This window comes from Sturnira hondurensis, unplaced genomic scaffold (genome assembly GCF_014824575.4).
Source record: "Sturnira hondurensis isolate 20B ecotype Veracruz unplaced genomic scaffold, ASM1482457v3 Scaffold0022908, whole genome shotgun sequence".
NCBI lineage: Eukaryota > Metazoa > Chordata > Mammalia > Chiroptera > Phyllostomidae > Sturnira > Sturnira hondurensis.
In genome coordinates this window covers 5,122,970-5,141,226 of record NW_028095539.1, presented here as the reverse complement: position 1 = coordinate 5,141,226, position 18,257 = coordinate 5,122,970, and the positions used below count along the sequence as shown (strand labels likewise).

The 18,257-nt window shown below is 54.5% G+C and overlaps 1 long non-coding RNA gene across 1 annotated transcript; it reads left to right on the top strand.

The window, feature by feature from the left end:
• The first annotated feature begins 15,546 nt into the window (after positions 1–15,546).
• Positions 15,547–16,523, top strand: LOC118980360 (uncharacterized). The gene is made up of 3 exons (XR_005065085.1): positions 15,547–15,662; positions 15,790–15,848; positions 16,374–16,523. It is a non-coding gene; the product is annotated as an uncharacterized LOC118980360 (long non-coding RNA).
• The last annotated feature ends 1,734 nt before the right edge of the window (positions 16,524–18,257 follow it).

Below are 18,257 nucleotides of genomic sequence, written 5' to 3'. Positions count from 1 at the left end.
ATCTCCCAGGATGGGTGTAAGTTACAGGAGCCACGTGCTTTCCTCTGAGGCTCCTCACTGCTGAGAGTGACATCCCACCCACAACTGGCTTCCTCCTCCCCAGGCCCTGGGCTGTGATCCCGGCAGCCTCTGCCTCCAGGTCACAGAGAAGGAAGTCCGGGCACAGAGAGGCCAAGCTACCTGCCCACAATCACACAGTGAGTCAGCATTTGCTGGAATTCACACCCGGTTCTCCTGCCTCCCAACCTGGTTCCCTTCCTATTGCCTCCTGCTGGTCCTCACAGCAGAGATGGGACCAGGGAATTGTTTGGGGTGATGGGTCAGCCAAAGAGGCAGGAAATGGAGACATGGGGGCTGAAGAGGCTCCTTGAAGGGTGGGCTGGGGGACCCCAGGCACGAAAGCTTCTGCCCAACCGCCACAGCTTCGTGGGGCCCACCGCAGCCCCAGCCCTGTGCCCAAGTGCCCAGTCCTGTGCTCTGTGTCCGTCATCACCATGAATCCTCAAAACCCGCTTATGAGCCCGTTTTATAGGCAAAAAATGGAGGCTCAGAGAAGTTAGGTAATTTGCCCAAAGCCACACAGCCGGTGAAGAATGGAGGTCTCTGCCCATTGGAGCCCAGAGTCAGTGTCAAGGTCCTGCAACAGCACTGGGAACGGGGTACATTAAAGGAGCTGTCCCAAGGCCAGCAGGCTGGGACCAGCGGGTAAGCAGAAGAGGTCCGTCTCAGCCCCGTCCAAATCCTGCTTTCTCAAGCAAAGTCTCTGGCCTTTACAGAATGTGGCTTCCTGCTGAGCAGACCAAGGCTCCATCCATCCTGGCTTCCGTGTCCTATTTGTGTGTGGAAGCGGGTGGCAGGCACAGAGGGGCCTCTGGAGTCTGGAGAAGTAGCAGCAGCTTTCAGGGGCCTGTTTGTTTAGACCCAGAAAATGAGAGAAGGCGGGGCGGACAGAAGGCAGATGCCCGTCTCCGGACACAGCAGTGAGAACAGGCCTTTTCTCTCAGCTGCTCCACTAAGACCCCGCTCCTTGCACAAGGCAGGCTGAGTGGACCTGGGGCCGAAGGAGCCGCAGGGCTGGGCGGGCCTGCTCCCAGGGCGCTTCTCACGCTCTTGTAGGGCTCCGGGAACAGGGCGGCTGGGCCACGTCGCGCCTGACGGCAGGCTGCCTGGGCAGGCGAGCCAGCGAGCCTGAGCGCCCTCCCTGCGCAGATCCGGCCGCGATCACCCGCTAAATGTCGCCGCGCACTCACGCGCGCTCCTACGGAGCCGGAGCCGGAGCCCGCAGAGGAGCAGATAGGAACCAAGAAGTGAAAGTGAGCAACCTCTAGTGAAAGAAAGAGACATGCACAGACAGCTCGGAATTACGCCGGTGGAGGCCAGCTGGGCACGCCCAGAGCGCACACGCAGCTCGGTACCCGCAGCTGGGTGTGTGCTCGGCAGTCCCCACCGAGGAAACGTCACTGGTGCTGGCACTGGGCTGCCCCCTTCCCTGGTTCCTTCCCGCCTTTCGCCTCTCCACGCCCCTCCGGCTCAGCACAGGACCCTCAGTGGGTGCTCTGGGTGCACACCGGACCGAATCCTGCCCCTGGAGCCTGGCCGGGTCGTGTTGCCAGCCCTGGGCTTTAACCTAGCCCGCAGCGTCTGAGAACATTTGTGCCCTTTCCTCCCCACCCGTCTGCACAAACTGCCCCTTCCCAGTGACTTCCAGGAACACCAATCCCTCAGAGGCAGTTGTCCAGCGGCCTTGGCTAGAGAAGGAACCTTCAAGTAACACCCCTGGCAGGCCAGGGACGACTGGGCTGCTATGAGCAGCTCCCAGGCAGTGGGCAGCTGCCCTGGAGCCTCAGAAGCCCCCGCCCCATCCTCTGCTTCCAGAACCAGCTTTTCCAGCTGGGCAGCGTAGTCCAGTTTCTGTAGATTGTTTTCTGCCCCTGGGGCTGGGGTGGGAAATGTGAGGACAGGGAAGCTGGTTGCCTACCTAGTGCTCTGCTCTTCGTAGCCCCTCCTCCTGAGGTGCCCCAGGGACCCTCACCGCTCAAATAAACACAGAAACCAGCCCTGCTGAACATAAAAGGCATGAAAGGCGCTGACACCGGCGCCCACCAAGTCCAGCATTTGGACGAATATCCGGTGGAAGCCAGGCAAGGGCCAGCTGGTGCCCTTGCTGGGTGGTAAACAGCACCAGTGCGTCTCAGGAGACAGAGAAGCGTGTGGCTGCTTTCCAGTGCTGAGCAAATCGGTGGGAGAGTTGGGAGACCTGTCCCAGACCTTGTCTCAGCCGGGCGAGGTCCCGGACGCTGACTGGCAGGCGGGGTGTCCCTGACTGAGCTAGGACGAAGAAAAAAAACATCTTGTGCCGGCCCACTCAGAGCTCATAGCCTAGTGGGAGAGAGGTGAACAATCAAAATATAGGGGGGGAGAGCTCAGGAAGAGGCCCGGGCCAGGGAGGTGTCCCAGAGGAGGTGACATGAGGCCCGAGGAGGTGCCCCTGCCAAAGGCAGGCATGTGGAAGAGCAGGGCGGGCCCCAGAGGCCCCACATATCCAGGCCCAGTGGAAAGGCAGAGAAGCCATTAAAATAAAGGTGAAGTCCCTCAGAGGCTTGGGCTGCCTTTCCCTCCAAAGCTGGAGAAACTGGAGCTCAGAGAGGCGGAGCAAGCCGTGCAAGGGGACCCAGCTGGCTCGGGCTGAGGCTGGCCTGGGGTGCATACAGTGAGCCCTAAATAAGCGGGACTGTGAGGGCAAGAGTCAGGGACCTAGGTCCGTGTCCACCACCCCTCCCTCCGGCCTTCCTGCAGCTCTTTCCTGGGCACCTGCTTCATGTTGATTAAGACACAAAGGAGCATGCTCTGTAGCCAGAAGTGCCAGGCTAATTTTAGCTGTTGCTAAGCGGTGTGATTGCGAGTGACTGAGGTCACCGAAGGGACACAGTTGTCCAGGGCCTCTCTGAGAAAGGGGCATCTGAGCTGAAGGACAAGCAGGGACCAGCCATAAGACAGACGACGGGGGGGGGGGGGGGGGGGGGGGGGGGGGGGGGGGAGGGGGGGGGGGGGGGGGGGGGGGGGGGGGGGGGGGGGGCAGAGGAGCCAGGCAGAGCGAATGGCCTGCGCAAAGGTCCTGGGACAGGAATGTGTCTGGTGTGTGAGACCAGAAAGACAGGTTGCGGGGCTGGAGCCGGAGCAGGGGCAGGGCAGGGAGCGGCACACATGCCACAAAAGGAGTTTGGTTTGGTTCTGAGTGCCCACCTCACATGTGATGGGTGTGGAGAGGGCAGGGGCTGCTGTGAGACCCACGGCCTGACCACAGTGGGCTGGAGAAGCAGACCGAGAGACCATTCTTCACCCCCCCCACCTCCGCTGCAGCGTCTTCTCAGAGCGCCAGGGCCGGCGGAGGGATACAGCGGTCCCCCCGCCGCGGGTGCTGCTTTGGCTTGTCCTCCCAGGGCCTCCCAAGCCTCTCAGTGTGTCCTCTGGATCACCCTGCTTTGCTGCCACCAGCAGAGCGTCCTCACCATCCTCTCAGTTGCAAACACCCTGGTAGGTGACATTTCTGTGCCCTCGCTCCGTGCCTGGTGTTGGGCTCATTCTTTAAGTGCGGCTGCAAGCTCGGTGCCCATTTCACAGGTGAGAAGGCCAAGCTGGGCACAGGTGTCCAGCCAAGACGCATGCGTGATGTGCCCTCCAGTCAGATTTGAGCTTCCTGAAATGCCCAGATGGCTGGAATGTCAGAGCTGAAGCCCAGATGGAGCTAAAGTGTTTGCTGGGAGCAGGGGAATGGGAGCCTGGGTTGGAGGAGGTCAGAGCAAAGAGCTTTCAGGGAGAGAAAGCAACCGGGAGAGAAAAATATGCTGAGTCCTCCAACTTTGACTGAGAAGCAGTGTGCAGAGTTGGCACAGGTGTGCACACACACACATGCACACACAGGTAAAGCACACCTGCACACACCAGCCAATAAAATGCATGCACACATGCAGCACCCAGTTCCCTGCATATACATGCATGGCACACCCATGCAGGCACCACGTGCATTGTGCACACGTGCATAAGACCGTGCACACACATACCTGTATGTGCTACACCCACACAAGCACACACAAGCACACACATGCACGCACACACAAGCACACCTCCGTGCACCGCACTCGAAGACGGATGCAATGAATGCTCACAGAAGCTCTAAAGAGACCATCTGCACATTTCTGTCCTTGGCAATTGTCATGGTTCATTCATTCATGCAGCAAACATATGTCGAGCCAGTTCCGGTGCCTGGTGGGGGGTGGGCGCGGCACAGTCAGCCAAGAGGGCCCGCCATCCCAGCCTGACTTTCTGGGAGTGCACAGTCTGAGCTGAGAGAAGACAGACGGTAAACAGTGGGCTGACCTCTGTACCGGACGTTTTGTCACTGGGGCCCTGGAGGGGAAGCACAGGGAGCCGTGGGCGGTCTGGAGAGTCCCCCTGTGGCCCTTCCTAGAGGAGGTGTGTTTCCATGAGTGAGGGGACCAGGGACTGATCAAATGACAATTCTGGCCAGGAAGGAAGAGGCTAATATGGTGGGTGGCAGAGGCCCAGACAGGCCTGGAGGGTATGGGGGCGGGGCTGGGGGGGTTGATGACCCTGAGGCCCAGTCTCTGGCTCAGCAGTGCCCACCCACCGACTCCCCTTTCTCATGTGAGCTCCCAAGGGTGGGGTCTCCTCTCTGTGCCCCACCCCCAGCACCCAGCACAGGGGAGCGTCTAATCCCTTAAACAGGATTCTTGGTCTGCAGCTGGGGAAGGAAAACCTGGGAGTGGCCACAGCAATAGCCTATGTCTCCTCTGCCCTTTCCCCTCCTCCTCTCCCCCTCCCCACCCCCTTATTTCCTCATCCCCTAGCTCCCTCTCCCTCCTCCCTCTCCCCCTCTCTCCCCCTCCCCCTCTCTCTTTTGTTTACACACAGCCCTCAGTTTCCCTGGGTAGACAACAGGTGAGTGTCAGCACCTTCCTCCCAAAGTTAAGAGGTGAGTTCTTGGGAGACTGCTTCACAGAGGCGGAGCTCCAGCCACTCCCCATTCCTCTAGGCAAAGATGGGGGTGGTAGTGAGGAGCCTTGGGCAAAACACACCCCCTTGCACCCTCTTGTGCCCCATACCACATACCACAGACCACATACAGCCACCACGGGCATCCCAGCTGACCTCCTTCTCCCGCTTAAGTCCTGGGCAGGACAGTGACAGGCAGGGCACCCTGTGGACTCCCCACAACCCTGGCTGCAGGGCTCTGCTCATTGATCCAAAGATGCTCTTTCCTTTTCCTCGGGCGCTTCTCTGAAGGATGGAGAAATCAATGGGCACAGCCCAGCCCAGCACAGCGGGTGCAGGGAAGGTGTGGGCAGTGCTAGGGAGAAGGCAAGGGCAGAGAAGTCAGGGCCTGGGGTGGTGCTTCCCATCTCCCAGGACGAACTCAGAGGCAAAAGGGCATGGTCACAGGTGAGTGGTGGTGTTTTGTTTTTTCATCTTTCATTCTGGTTCCCAGAGCTGTGTATGTTCATTGTAGAAAACGAAAGCCAGCGAATCCACCCCCAGAGGTAACCCCCCTGCTGACCTGCACAGACAAGCCTTCCAGCCTTTTTCCCTTGTACACCGAATGCACTTTTTATTTTTGCAGAATCAGGACATGCTCAGCTGCTTTAGTCATCGAACACTCTGCCACCAACATCCTTCTGTCCTTACCTGGAGTGGCATCACTGTCCCTGAGTTGGTTGGTGGACCTGACCCCCCTGTCCTCTGCACTGGGGCCGCTGATGCCTGCCCGCCTGACAGCCTGGTGGTAGGAACTGCATGAGAAGAGGCAGAGCCTGCTCGTTCCAGGTGGAACGCACCGAACGCGCTCCCTCCATGAGGGACATTATTATTTTTTATCTTTGTCTTTATACAGGTCAGCTGTCATTTAGCCAGCCCTCGATCACTGGACACTGGGGTTGCTCCCTCAGTTTCCCTTCAGGAAGAAGGCTTCCGAGAGTTCGGCGGCCCAGAGATCTTCGGCAAGTCCTCCACTGTTAGTGCTGAGTAGTTTCTGTGCAGTAGTAAGTCATGCCGTTAGGGAGTGTGCGTGTTTTCTGGAGGTGGCCAAACCATGATGACACTGTGAGTTTCCTGGGTTGCCTGTACGCATCGCTGAAACTTGGTGGTTTACAGTTACAGAAATGTATTCTCTCTCAGTTCTGGAGGCTAGAAATGCAGAACCAACGTGTCGCAGAGCCGCGTGTCCCCGGGAGACTCCGGGAGGGTCCTCCCCTGGCTTCTGTCAGTGCCCCCACTCCGTGATGCACGGCTCCATCACTCCAGTCTCTGCCTCGAAGGTCGCGTTGTCTTCTCCTCTGTCTGTCTTCTCCCCTGTGTCTCTAACAAGGACACTCATAAAAACCAGCTCGACCACCTCATCTTAAGACCCTTAATCCCTGGATGGTGTGGCTCAGTTGGTTGGAGTGTTGTCCCAGAAACCGAAAGATCACGGGTTCAATTCCCGGTCAGAGAACATGGCTAGGTTGCAGGTTCAGTTCCCAATTGGGTTTGGTCCTCAGTCAGGGTGCATGCAGGAAGCAACCGATCAATACTTCTCTCTCTCATCAATGTGTCTCTCGCTCTCTTTCCTCCTCCTTCCCCCATTCTCTAGAATCAATAAAAGAAAATTTTAAAAATTGTCTTTTAAAAAAAAAGACCCTTAATTTAATTATATTGGCAAAGACCTTTTTCCCAAATAAGGTCACATTCACGGGTTCTGGAGACTCGGACACAGCTGTATCTTTATGGGGCTGCCATTAACCCATGGGACACTCCAGCCCAGGAGAGAGGGTTTGTGCAGAACTCCTTCCCCCCTCACCACACAGGCTATCCCCATCTTTTTAAAAGTGTTGATGGCCAACTCAACAGGGCAGAAAGGATTTTTTGTTTTAATGTACATTTCTCTTGCTATTAGTGGAGAGGAACCTATTTTCATAGGCTTGTTGATCACTCATATTTCTCATTTTGTAATTTCTTATTCATATGCTTGCTGGTCACTTGTTTCTTATTTTCTTACTGACTCCTGCCTTTCGCCCAGTTCCCGCCCAGACACTGTCTTCTGGATGCACAGAAGCTCTTTGTAGATTAAGGATGTTGAGCCTTTATTGTATCTTGTAAATATCTTCTTAATTGGTCACTTGCTTTTTAGGGTTTTTTTTTCATATTTCTTCAACGTACATAACTTTTAAACTTCTTTGCAGCAAAGCCTCGGGGGGCTTTTCTCTCCAGTTGAATAATTAAACAGGCCTTTTTCACTCCCATTATTCTCCCCGAGCATTTTACAGTTTCACTTTTACATTTAAGGTTTTGTTCTGCCTGCAATTTGTGTTAGTTATGGTGCATGTTGAGGCTAATTGCCGCCTTCCCAATTATCGAACAGTTGTCTTAATATCATTGAATAAATAGTCCATATTTTCCCTACCGATTTTAAATGATTCCTTTGTAATAGATTTAATTTGGCCCCAGGAGCCCAGCAGACGGAGCTAATGGGGGCACCCCTCCCACCCCTCCTGCTGGAGAAGATCAACAAAATTTAAGAACAACAAAAATAATTATTCTTAATCGAAAGAACAGGGCACTCCCAGGTGCTGGAAGTTGGAAGGAGAAAACCGGAGCCGGAAGTTCCTCCATAACAGAGGACTCAGCAAGAAGGCAGGGTCCTCAGTGAAGAAGCCCTTACAGCTCAAAACGCAAACCACGGATTGAAGTGGTCTGCACCGCCAGAAGGAAGTCTGGCCGCCGAGCAACTGAGCTAATAGCACAGTCTGAAAAGAGACTTTAAAACAAGTGTGCTTTAAATTATTAGAAGAAAAAGAAAAAAAGAAAAGAAACCATAAGAAAATAAAGAGACACCATGAGCCCTGGCTGGTGTGGCTTAGTGGATTGAGTGCCAGCCTGCAAACCAAAAGGTCGCTGGTTCGATTCCCAGTCAGGGCACACACCAGGGTTGCGGGCCAGGTCCCCAGCTGGGGGCAGGCGAGAAGCAGCGGATTGATGTTTCTCTTGCACATCAATATTTCTCTCCCTCCCTTCCCCCATCTCTGAAAGTAAATAAATAACATCTTTTTACCAAAGACATCATGAAAAGAGAAAAAGCAGATTTATAGGAAAATGAAGATCTTCTAAAAATGAAAAAATACAGTCATTGAAATTAAAATTTCAGTGGGTGGGTTGAATAGCAGGTCAGACACAAGCGAGGAAGTGTTCATGAATGGGAAGAACTGAGGAAATCACCCAGAGTGCAGGCGACAAAGACACAGAGGTAGAAAGAATGAAAACAGAAACCAGAGTGAGGACATCCCATGAACGTCTTAGGGAAGAACGGCAGGAGGCTAGACCGTGAAGAGGATGGAGGAGAGACCACCTTCCACTTGATCACACGAGAGAACATTCCAGAAGTAACGAAAGAATACTTTCCTGAAATATTCACAATGAAAGAACAGCACTCCCAAGAAGATCAGTCCTGAAGGAAGATAAGGACACTGACTCTGCACCTAGGTACATGGTACTCAATACAAAGGAAGTGACTTTAAAAGCAGCCAGAACGAAAGAACAGATTACCCAACACGCATAATAAAAGCACAGTGTTCTTAGCACTTCACACCTCAGTTTTTTGTCTTCAAAACAACACTCATGCCCTGGCTGGTGGGGCTCAGTGGACTGAGCACCGGCCTGAGAACCAGAGAGTCAATGGTTCAATTCCCAGTCAGGGCACATGCCTGGGTTGTGGGCCCCGCCTCTGGTAGGGGGTGATGGAGAGGCAACCACACATTGTTTCTCTCCCTCTCTTTCTCCCTCCCTTCCCCTCTTTAAAAATAAATAAATAAAATCTTAAAAAAACCTCAACACTCATTATTATCTACATTTTACTTTTTTATTTTTTAAAATACATTTATTGATTTCAGAGAGAGAGCAAGGAAGAGAGAGAGAGAAACTGGATGTAAGAGAGAAACATTGTTTAGGTGCCTCCCATATGCGCCCGACCGGGGATCAAACCCACAACCCAGGTGTGTGCCTGACTGGGAATCACACCGGCACACCTTTGGTGTACAGGATGAAGCTCCAACCAACTGCGCCACAGTGGCCAGGGCTACTGTCTTCATTTTAAAGAGGAAAAAATCAAAGCACAGAAAGTTAAAAAACGTTGTTATGACTTCATGTCACTTAAGTAATTTTTGTTACAATAATGGCTCCAAAAAATCACCTTTGCCTTGGTGATGGGATTTGCTGGTCCTCCCTTCAAGGGGACAGACACCGTTTTGGTGAGGGAGAAGCTGAGTCCATTTCCCCACCCTTGACCCCAGGCTGGGCTGGGGACTTGCTTTGACTTAACTGAATGCAGGAGACTCGATGGTGTGTGGCGGCCAAAGCCAGGCCTTAAGAAGCCTTGTAGCTTCTACTTTTCCTTACATCACTTCTGCCACCGCCAGTGGAATGCTTCTGCCTAGTAATGGCCCTGCCTACCTCCCCCGGAGACCGCCACCCCAGCCTGGAAGGAGGTCTGGCAAGACTGTCAGATGTCACCATCGCAGGTTAAGGGGGCATCCTTCCATCGTTCGCTGTGGACTCAGGACCCTGAAGACCCTCCAGGCCTCCGTGAGCAGTGCCTGGGCCGTGGCTGTCCCATGAATTGAGGAGGCGGCTGGCGCGCACACGTGAAGTCGTGCATTCCAGGCCCCACGGCCTCACTCCGTCTCCCCCAGTGCCTGGCTTCGCCCTTCTCCTTGAACTCCACCCAGTCTCTGAATCCTTGGAAGGAATCTCCCTCTTTCCTGAGCTCATTGGGACAGATTTCTGTGTCTTGGGACCCGAAAGGTCTCAACCAGGATAATTTGCTGGAGCTTTCTTGAGGATTTTTCTCCTACCCTAAGCAAGACTGGTGAGTCGGCTTGCGCTGTCTGGCAGCTCTTCGTTTCAGGTTGGTGCTACGTTCTTGAGAGAGCTGCGGAAGCTCTCCGTCTTCCCCGGCCGGGAGTCTGCACGGAGCCTGAACACTCACTGGGGGTGGGGGGTGGAGGCAGGACCCCACGTTTCTCTGGCAGGTAGCACGCCCCCCACCTTCACCGTGCTCTGCAGTAGAAGGTTTTCCGGTTTCCTCCTACTTGAATTGGTTTGGGTTTCGTGTGTTCTCCTAGAAAAATACCTGCTTATTCATATTTTCAAATTTATGATCATATGGCTTTACTTCATATAGTTCAAGTTTTTATTTTTGTTCCTATTCTTAGGCATTCGTTTCTCTCTGCTTATTATCTTCGGATCGGCTCGAAGTTTACCTAATTTATGAGACTTTCCAAAAAACCACATCATAGATTTATCTTTTATTCCTACTGTTTTCTCTAATTTTATGAAATTTCGTTTCTTATCTTTATTGACTTCCAACCTTTCTTATTTAAGAAACTCACGAAATCGAGTTACGGGTTTTCCTCCTTGTAACATTTTAACCACCTTCCTGTAGGTTCAGATGTGTGATATTTGCAATGTCCTTGTCTTAATGGTTTGTCATGTAGGTTTTATTTAGAATTATTTACCAAAGTGGTTTTTAATTTTCAAATGGTTGGCTTTTTTTGTTTAAACTATTGTTAATAATTTCTGGCTTAATTGCACTGTGGTGGGAGAATGAGGCTTTCTGTCGATCTGCTTTGGGGGGAAAATTGAATTTGTCTTTACGGCCTAATATGTGATCAATTTTTATAAATGTTTGACGGGCTCTGGCAAAGCGACGAGTCGCTTTTGTTTGTCGGATACAACGTTCAGTTATTAGATCAACCTTTCTGGTTAAGTGATTCTGATCCTACCCAACGTGGGGAGGGGGGACCCCTAAATATGTCAACGCAGAAGAGTGTTAGGTCTCCTTGGGTGGCCTTTGTGTCCGTCCTTCTACACAGGTCCAAGTCGCCCTGCCCCCACATCGGGTGTAGTGCCCTAAAGGACATAAAAGACTGTGCCAGTCGGATTTCATCCTGACTTGGCTGGAGCCTCTGTCAGCACAGACAACCTCCCGTCCCGTCTGACGGTTTCTGCCGGTGCCTCCTTCTCCAACACACACGTCACCGTTCCTTTCCTTTGCCTCGGACCTGCCTCTTAGAACTACAGTCTTTTATGTGTCAGCTTTCACGTCCCTTGGTTTTCAGTTCATTTCCTATAAGCACCACGTCGTTGGGTTTCCATCTTAGTGTTTGTTTTATCCCACACGGTCGTCTGTCGAATTTCATTAGGAAAACGTCACGCACTTGCATTCATCGTTATTAGCGTGGGCCCGACAACCACGCTTGGCCGAGAACGCTGGGCTCTTTTCAGGTTTAGTCTCCTGGAGGCCGCTGCCTTTCCTCTTACCGACTCTGAATTTTGCTTTGGTCCTCTCCAGACTTTGGTTCGTGGATATTTCACTCCTGATTGCACTAGAACGTATCTTCATGCTAAAAGAGTCTGACCACCTGAGTGGACCCCGAAACAAGCCCCTGGGGCGCCTCCTGCCTTCAGGTGCTGCGTACCTGTGCTCCCCACCAAGTGACGGAAGGTGGTTGGATTGTTATTCTTCCATTCTACAGTTCGTCATCTAAGAGTAATTTTTGACATTTGTACATAGTCTGAAAACAATATTTAAAACAATTCTTTAGACTCGCCGGTTCCTACCTGGTTTCAGGGCTAATGCCCAGACCTTTTCAGCCACAGGGTTAGCGTTCTTGGGCCCCCAGCTGGCGGGAGCACACCTTTGAGTAAGAAACGCCTCGAGTGTGTCCCTCGCCACGTCGCACCCAGACTTTGCAAGGGTTTGTACCTCGTCACGTCGAACCCGGTATGACACAACCGGAACCGGCACAATTGGGTTTGTGCTTTTACAAGTAAGTTGCTCTTCTTCCTGGAGGCACAGACAGCATTGTCACTGTTTGCATCGTCCACACTGTTTTCCAGAACATTCCTCCATAGAAGGCTCTCCTTATTTTCCCCAGAATGTAGTGAGCCTTTCCAGTCCGTACAGTCAGATCCTTTCCTTTTGTTTCAAGGCGCAGGCAGGTTTCCATTCATTGTATTCTGACTTCTCGCTCATTCCGACCTTGTCTCCAACAACCCCAGTTGGGCTTGTTGCCTCCGCACCCCCATCGCCTTCTCCCGGTTGGTTTCCACCTCTCGGTTTCCATCACACTTTTTAGAAAGTGTTTCAAGGTTTGGCCACACTATCACTGACTTTATTTCCTGCATTACAGTGCCTGCTTTTGCGGCCTTCATCCGATTCTAATTCTGCTACAACAGGTTTTTCTTCCCTTGCCATCCTTCTCACCCCACCTGTCAGCTTCGCGAGGCTGCTCTTCCAAATGAGCACAGCCGGGCGGCTTAAAATGGCGGAAATGTCTTCTCTTGCAGCTCTGGAGGCCAGAAGTCCACAACCCGGGTGTGGGTAGGGTCGGTCCTCCCGGAAGCTCTGAAGGTGAATCTGCTCTGTGCCCCTCTCCTGGTTCTGGCCGAGGCTGGCAATCGTTGGCTTTCCTTGGTTCGTAGCCACGTGATCCTGCCTCTGTCTTCACGTGATGACCTGGTTTCTCCTTTTGTGCGGGCCTTTGCTGCTGCTTCTGTGGACACTTGTCACTGGACCTCGGCCCACCCAGTTAATGCAGGATGACCCCGTCTCAAGATTCTTAAGTTAATGTATCTGCCAGAGCCCTCTTCTTAAATCAGGTCATGTTCACAGGAGCCGACGGTCGGAACTTGGACCTACCTTTTTGGAGACCACAATTCAGCCCACTGCACCACCCACGTCCCTTTTCGTGTTTTTACGCTGTGTTTTCCCACTGGCTGGGCTGCCCTGTGCTCTCCTCTCCGGCTTTACCCTTCACATGGCCACTCAGTTTCCTGCCGTCTCCCTCCAGCTCCCGGAGGCGATTGCTGTCGACCATCCGCTCTTCGGCGTTTCAGCACACTGACTTCCTTCCCAGGCTCCACGATGCTCTTTCACGACCTTGGTTGGTGACCTTTCTCCTCTGTACTGTCCCGCAAACACAGACACGCCAACCCCACGATTGTAAGTCCCCTCGCAGACTAGCGTCTGCGGGAGACACAGGATGCAGGACATTCTGAGCCCCTTCCTACCTCTGTCCCTGGCCTCTGAGTCCCGAGGTTTCTCTCCAGCACTGTCCCCACCATTACCGTCAGCACGGCTCCTCATGCCAGATTCTGGCATGAAGTCACAGCTGTTTCCCACACCAAGTGAGGTTCGTCCTTCTCTCTGCCTGCGTGGGCATTTATTTCACGGAGAAATAAGAACAGCTGCAACAGGGGTTCTAGTTAGATGCCATTTCACATAAAGATCCATGGGGTTTTAGTGTTTTGTTTTTTTTTGTAAGCTCAGACGCACTCATTTATTCACATTTGTTTATTACAAAAAACACAGTAGTGCCTCTGCTGCCTGGGTTTATAGTGAACGTCAGGCTCGCTCAGCTAATAAGCTGGGAGAGTTCTGCAGGGAGGCGGCAGTGAGGGAAAGGCCCAGCCCCCAGTCCTCCCTCCCACTGCCCTGCAAAGCTGCCTTCCCGGGGGTCTCTCCATCTCCGAGACTTCACTCTCGTGCGCCCAGTGAGCAGTCTGTGAACTCCAGGCGCTGGGCCGGCAGTCCTGTGGGAGAGGGAGTTAGGTCCCCATGACTCCTGCCCTCGAGGTGCCTGATCTCCATCTGCCTGCCTGAGAGCATGGGGTCCATTTGGCCTCATGGTTTGGGTGGTTATTTGAGTAACCATCTCGCCGAACTCTTGTTGGCGTGGAAGGGACAGTGTCGGTATCCTTGGTTGTTAAAGCGGCTGTGACTGGGCCGGGCGGCCTGGGGAAGAGGCCATCTGAGCCGGGCTTTGAGGGGTACATAGGAGTTCGGTGGAGATAAGGCGGGTGGGAATAGGAGAGAGGAGTGGAGTCTCTCTCTTTGTGGTCTCCTCAGCCCAAACCGAACACCCTCTTGGCCTTGTTCCCACTGTGGTTTCTGCTGCCGCGTGGAGAAAATTCCTTGCTGGATCTCTTCAGAGGCTGAACAGCCCCAGGGGCCAGGCGGTGCCCAGAGGACCGTGAGGGGTCTGCTGTGTGTATCCCCATGAAAGACCGCATCCCAAAAGAAAGGACACCCAGGTCACCTAGACCTAAAGGCTAAGCCCAGGGGGATGGACAGAGGCCCTGCACCTGCCACCCCTGGGGTCCCTGTGTGTGGCTGGCTCCGTCTTCTTTATCTTTTCAAAACAGATACACGCGGTGCCCACCCTGCGGTGGCCGCCTTGGGGTTGCCATCACTTCCCAACAAGCACGTTCGTGGCTGGGTCTCCTGGACATGAACCAAAAGCCATTTGCTTCGGAGGCAAGATTTGAGTCAGGCCCAGCTGGGTTTTCCCATCCTTTATTTGCCCGATCCTATTAATAATTAACGGTACAGTAATGAGAATTGCTGTTAATAGAATCTGCTGCCATCGCCACATTCTGTTCTCTGCCAAGGGTTTCCCCCAAAAGGGCTCACTCTCATGTGGCTGTGTTTACCGCCACAGGCACCGGGCACCGAGAGGCAGGAAGGTCCCCGCCAGTGTCCTTCCCAGCCACTCCTCCCTTCTGGGCCTTAGGTCCACTGCCTCCGGATCTGGAAGCCCCTGTCACCCTAGGTCATTTCCTGCCCCCTCCTCAGAGCCTGATGGCGTGCGGGGGGGCCCACCCAGCTCCACCAAGTGTGGTGCTATGGTGCCTTTTCTGTCACCGAGGCAAACCGGTCCCACGGGCAGGGACAGCTGGGCTGGAAGCCGCCTTGCACCCCGCCTTGTGCGGGTGGGAGACTTACACGGTGCATCGGGAAGCCGGCATCCTGGGTTGGGACTGTTCACCTGCCGCAAAGGCCCCGAGGCCAGGTGGGAAGGAAAGGGCCTGGCGCACCAGGCTGCGTCCTGGCTCACCCAGCCACCGTTTGTGGGGTGGGCGGTGGGAAGTGAGGTTCTCACCTCCCCTGGCCCCCAGCCTCAGTTTATTCATCTGCAAAACAAGCATAAAGATGGTTCCCACCTTACAGAATGTTCCTGGGAGAAGAGGAGCGAATGTGGGGGAAGCAGAATTAAGGGCAGCTCCTTAATACTCGCTCCAGGAAAACGGCGTGATGTGCCCAGGGGTTAGCTGTCGGCTGAGGCATTGTTTGTGATAGCGCGACCTCGACCCGCCTTCGTGCTCCGGGACTGGCTTAGTGAGTGCGAGCATATCCCCTCAACAGAGCACTCTGAGCCCTGAGCAGGTGGAGGCTTTGGGGGGTGTAGAGGCCTGGGTTCTCCCCGTGGATGGGAGACTCCGGGTGCAAGACGGAGTGAGGTCTGCGACCCCTTCCTGGGCTCGAGGCCGGGCCGGAGCACCACATTCCCCGCAAAGCGGAGGCTGGAAGCTCAACGACTCGCTCAGAGAAGCTGCACGGCTCAGAGTGCCTATAGATGGGTGACAAGTTTGGATTTTCTCTTTGGTTTATCTTAATTTCAAAATTATCCACAATTAACATGCATTACTTTTGTCTACAGAGAAAAATGTCTTTTTTTTTTTTTTTAAGGAACAAATGTTCTGCTCATTTTCCTACAACACAATCAGGATAATATTCAGCCTGGAAAGACGGGAATTCGCAGAGACACAGATCGGTATGGGTTCTGGCCTTGCCCCAGAGCTCGCATGTGGGGTGGTGGGCTGGATGGAGGGAGCCACGAGGCTCTACGTGGCACTAGCGCTCAGCACTGCCCTCTGTGCCATGTCCCCTGTCCCCCACAGCCCCTGGGAGAGGACGAGCACCATAGAGGTGGCTACTGTTGCCGTTTTGCAGCTGAGAAGTGAGTAATGCCCTGCCCAGGGCCACCCAGCTCCCTGGGGGGCAGACACAGGGAGAGGGGGGCCCTCGGGGGGGGGAGCCCCTCCCTCCTGAAGGTCTCTGTTTGGTCACAAGTCAGGGCATCCTCACCAGAAAATCCAGAAAGACGGTACTGCAGAGTTCCCCAAATTAGCTGGAGCTTTTCTGTCCTGGGGCAAGGCAGGGAGCCACTGAGTCCTGAGTGAACTGAGCGGTTCTCCCCACTCTGCAGATGGGGGAATGGAGGCTCTGTGCCATGAGGTGGCACAGCTGGGATGGGGACCCAGGTCTGTGTGACTTCCAGCTGGGTGCTCCTAGCCCAGGGCTAGGCTGCAGAGAGAATGAGAGGTGGAAAAAGCCAGTGAGCCCCATGGAAGAACAGGGGTACAGGGTTGAGGTGGGTGGGGGAGTGGGACAGGACCATCCTTCCACCAGCCCTGGTGACCACACCCCCCGGCCAGACAGGGGGGCTGGAGGATTCTCTAATCAAGACACATACGTCCTCCAGGAGAGTCTAGTGGGGGCAAGAGACAAGCGGACTGACCGTGGCCACCAGGGTCTTGGAGGAGGTAAGGCTGCACTGGATCCTAAAGAATGAACAGCGGACCCAGTGACACGTGAGAACACTGCAGGCCTCCGGGCAGCCTGTGCAAGGGCCCTGAGGCATGGAGAGTAACCGGCCTGGCTGGGGCAGGGGTGGGGGTGGCAGTGGGAGAGCCGCCAGGGTAGGCAGGAACCACGTCTTGCAACCTTCAAAGCCAAGGGAAGGTGCAGACTGTATGGGGGCGATGGGAGTTCCTGGGGTATCATCAAGTAGGGTGACCCTTTATCAGACCAAGGACCACCCTGGAGGCTGGGGCCCTGGAGGAGGCTGATACATGAGCCAGGCGGCAGATGGAGGGGGGTTGGGGGGGGGCTGTGGGAAGAAGTGGGCAGATGTGTGATTCTGTGGGGAGAGGGTGGCTGTAGGCTGTGGGAGGTGGGAGAAGGAGGGGAAGCAGGGTGGCCCTGAGTGTCTGGGCTCAGTGGTTCCCAGTGACGAGGGTGAAGTCTGAGGACTCACTGACTCAGTGAGGATGTCAGTGAGCAGCAGGGAGGGGCTGCTGTAGAGAACCAACCCAGGGACCTGGCCACTCTCCAGGGTGCCCTGGATGTCCCACTCCCCAGTTTGGTCCTCTAACCTGGCTGCTGGGAAAATCTGGACCCTGCTTCTATGGCTCCAGCCCCCCCCCCCGGACCCCACGCATGGGGCTCTGGCTGGAAGCCCTGATGGGGCAGAGGGTGTCGCCCCCCATGACGCTGGAGCTATGGGAGGGGCATCCTTGGACTCATTTACAGAGGGGGAAACTGAGGCTGATGTCATATGTCCAAGGACACACATCTGCAGAGTGTTAAGAACTGTCTGAGAGGCTCAGACTCTGTCCCCACAGCCAGCTTGCTGGTCCAGGCCAGGGACAGAGGGTTGAAGAGGGGGGAAGGCCTCACGATGCCTGCTATCCGGGCGTCAGCCCTCCCCCACCTGCCTCTGCCCACAGACATCAAGTAGTGGGCCATGGGCTCCCGGAGCAGTGGTGGCAGCTGGCCCTGGACCAGGAATGAGAAGGCGAGCAGACTGGGGAGGGGAAGGTGTCTACGGAAGGAGCCTCAGTCTCCTAGTCTCTCGGGCTGAGTAGCCCCTCCCAAGATGGAACCCCCTCGCAGTCAAACCAAAATTGGTTCCCAAAAACCGGCTAGGGAATTCTCCAAGTTTCCCCCTATGCTGGAGACCAACTGTCTCCGTCAGCACGTAAAGGCTCTGACCAGTCCTGCAGGAAAGACCCCGTAGGCTTGACCCAGCCTTTCCCACCGTTTACTTAATTAACCACAAGCTCCATTTTTTCCCATGAAATTGGTACCAGCACCAGCAGCAGAGTTACATGGCTGCACATCCGCTGGCACTCCCACCATTGAGAGGGGGGCTCTGATCTCCCCTCCCATCCATCTGGGTGGGCCACGTGACTGCCTGGGCGAGTGGAGGATGGCAGGAGTGACGCTGGGACAGTTCCAGGGGTGGCCCTTGACTGGCGTATAGCAGCTGCAGCCTCGGCCCCTCTGCGTCTTGAGCTGCAAGACACCCTTCTCATCCTGGACAACCAGGATGAGGCCAGCCTGGGCACCACCCTGTGGAACCTTCAGGTGACCCCATCCCCGGCTGCTGCCTGGCTGCGGCCGTATGAGGATCCCAAGCAAGAACCGCCCCGCTGAGCCCAGCCAACCCTGGTATCCCAAGAAAGGTGACTAAACTATTGTTCAAAGCCACGGAGTTTGCGTGGTTTGTCACACAGCAGTGGATAACCGGAACCATGGCCTGTAGGCCCCCTGGGTGCTGATGAGAGACCTCCGCCCCATTCTC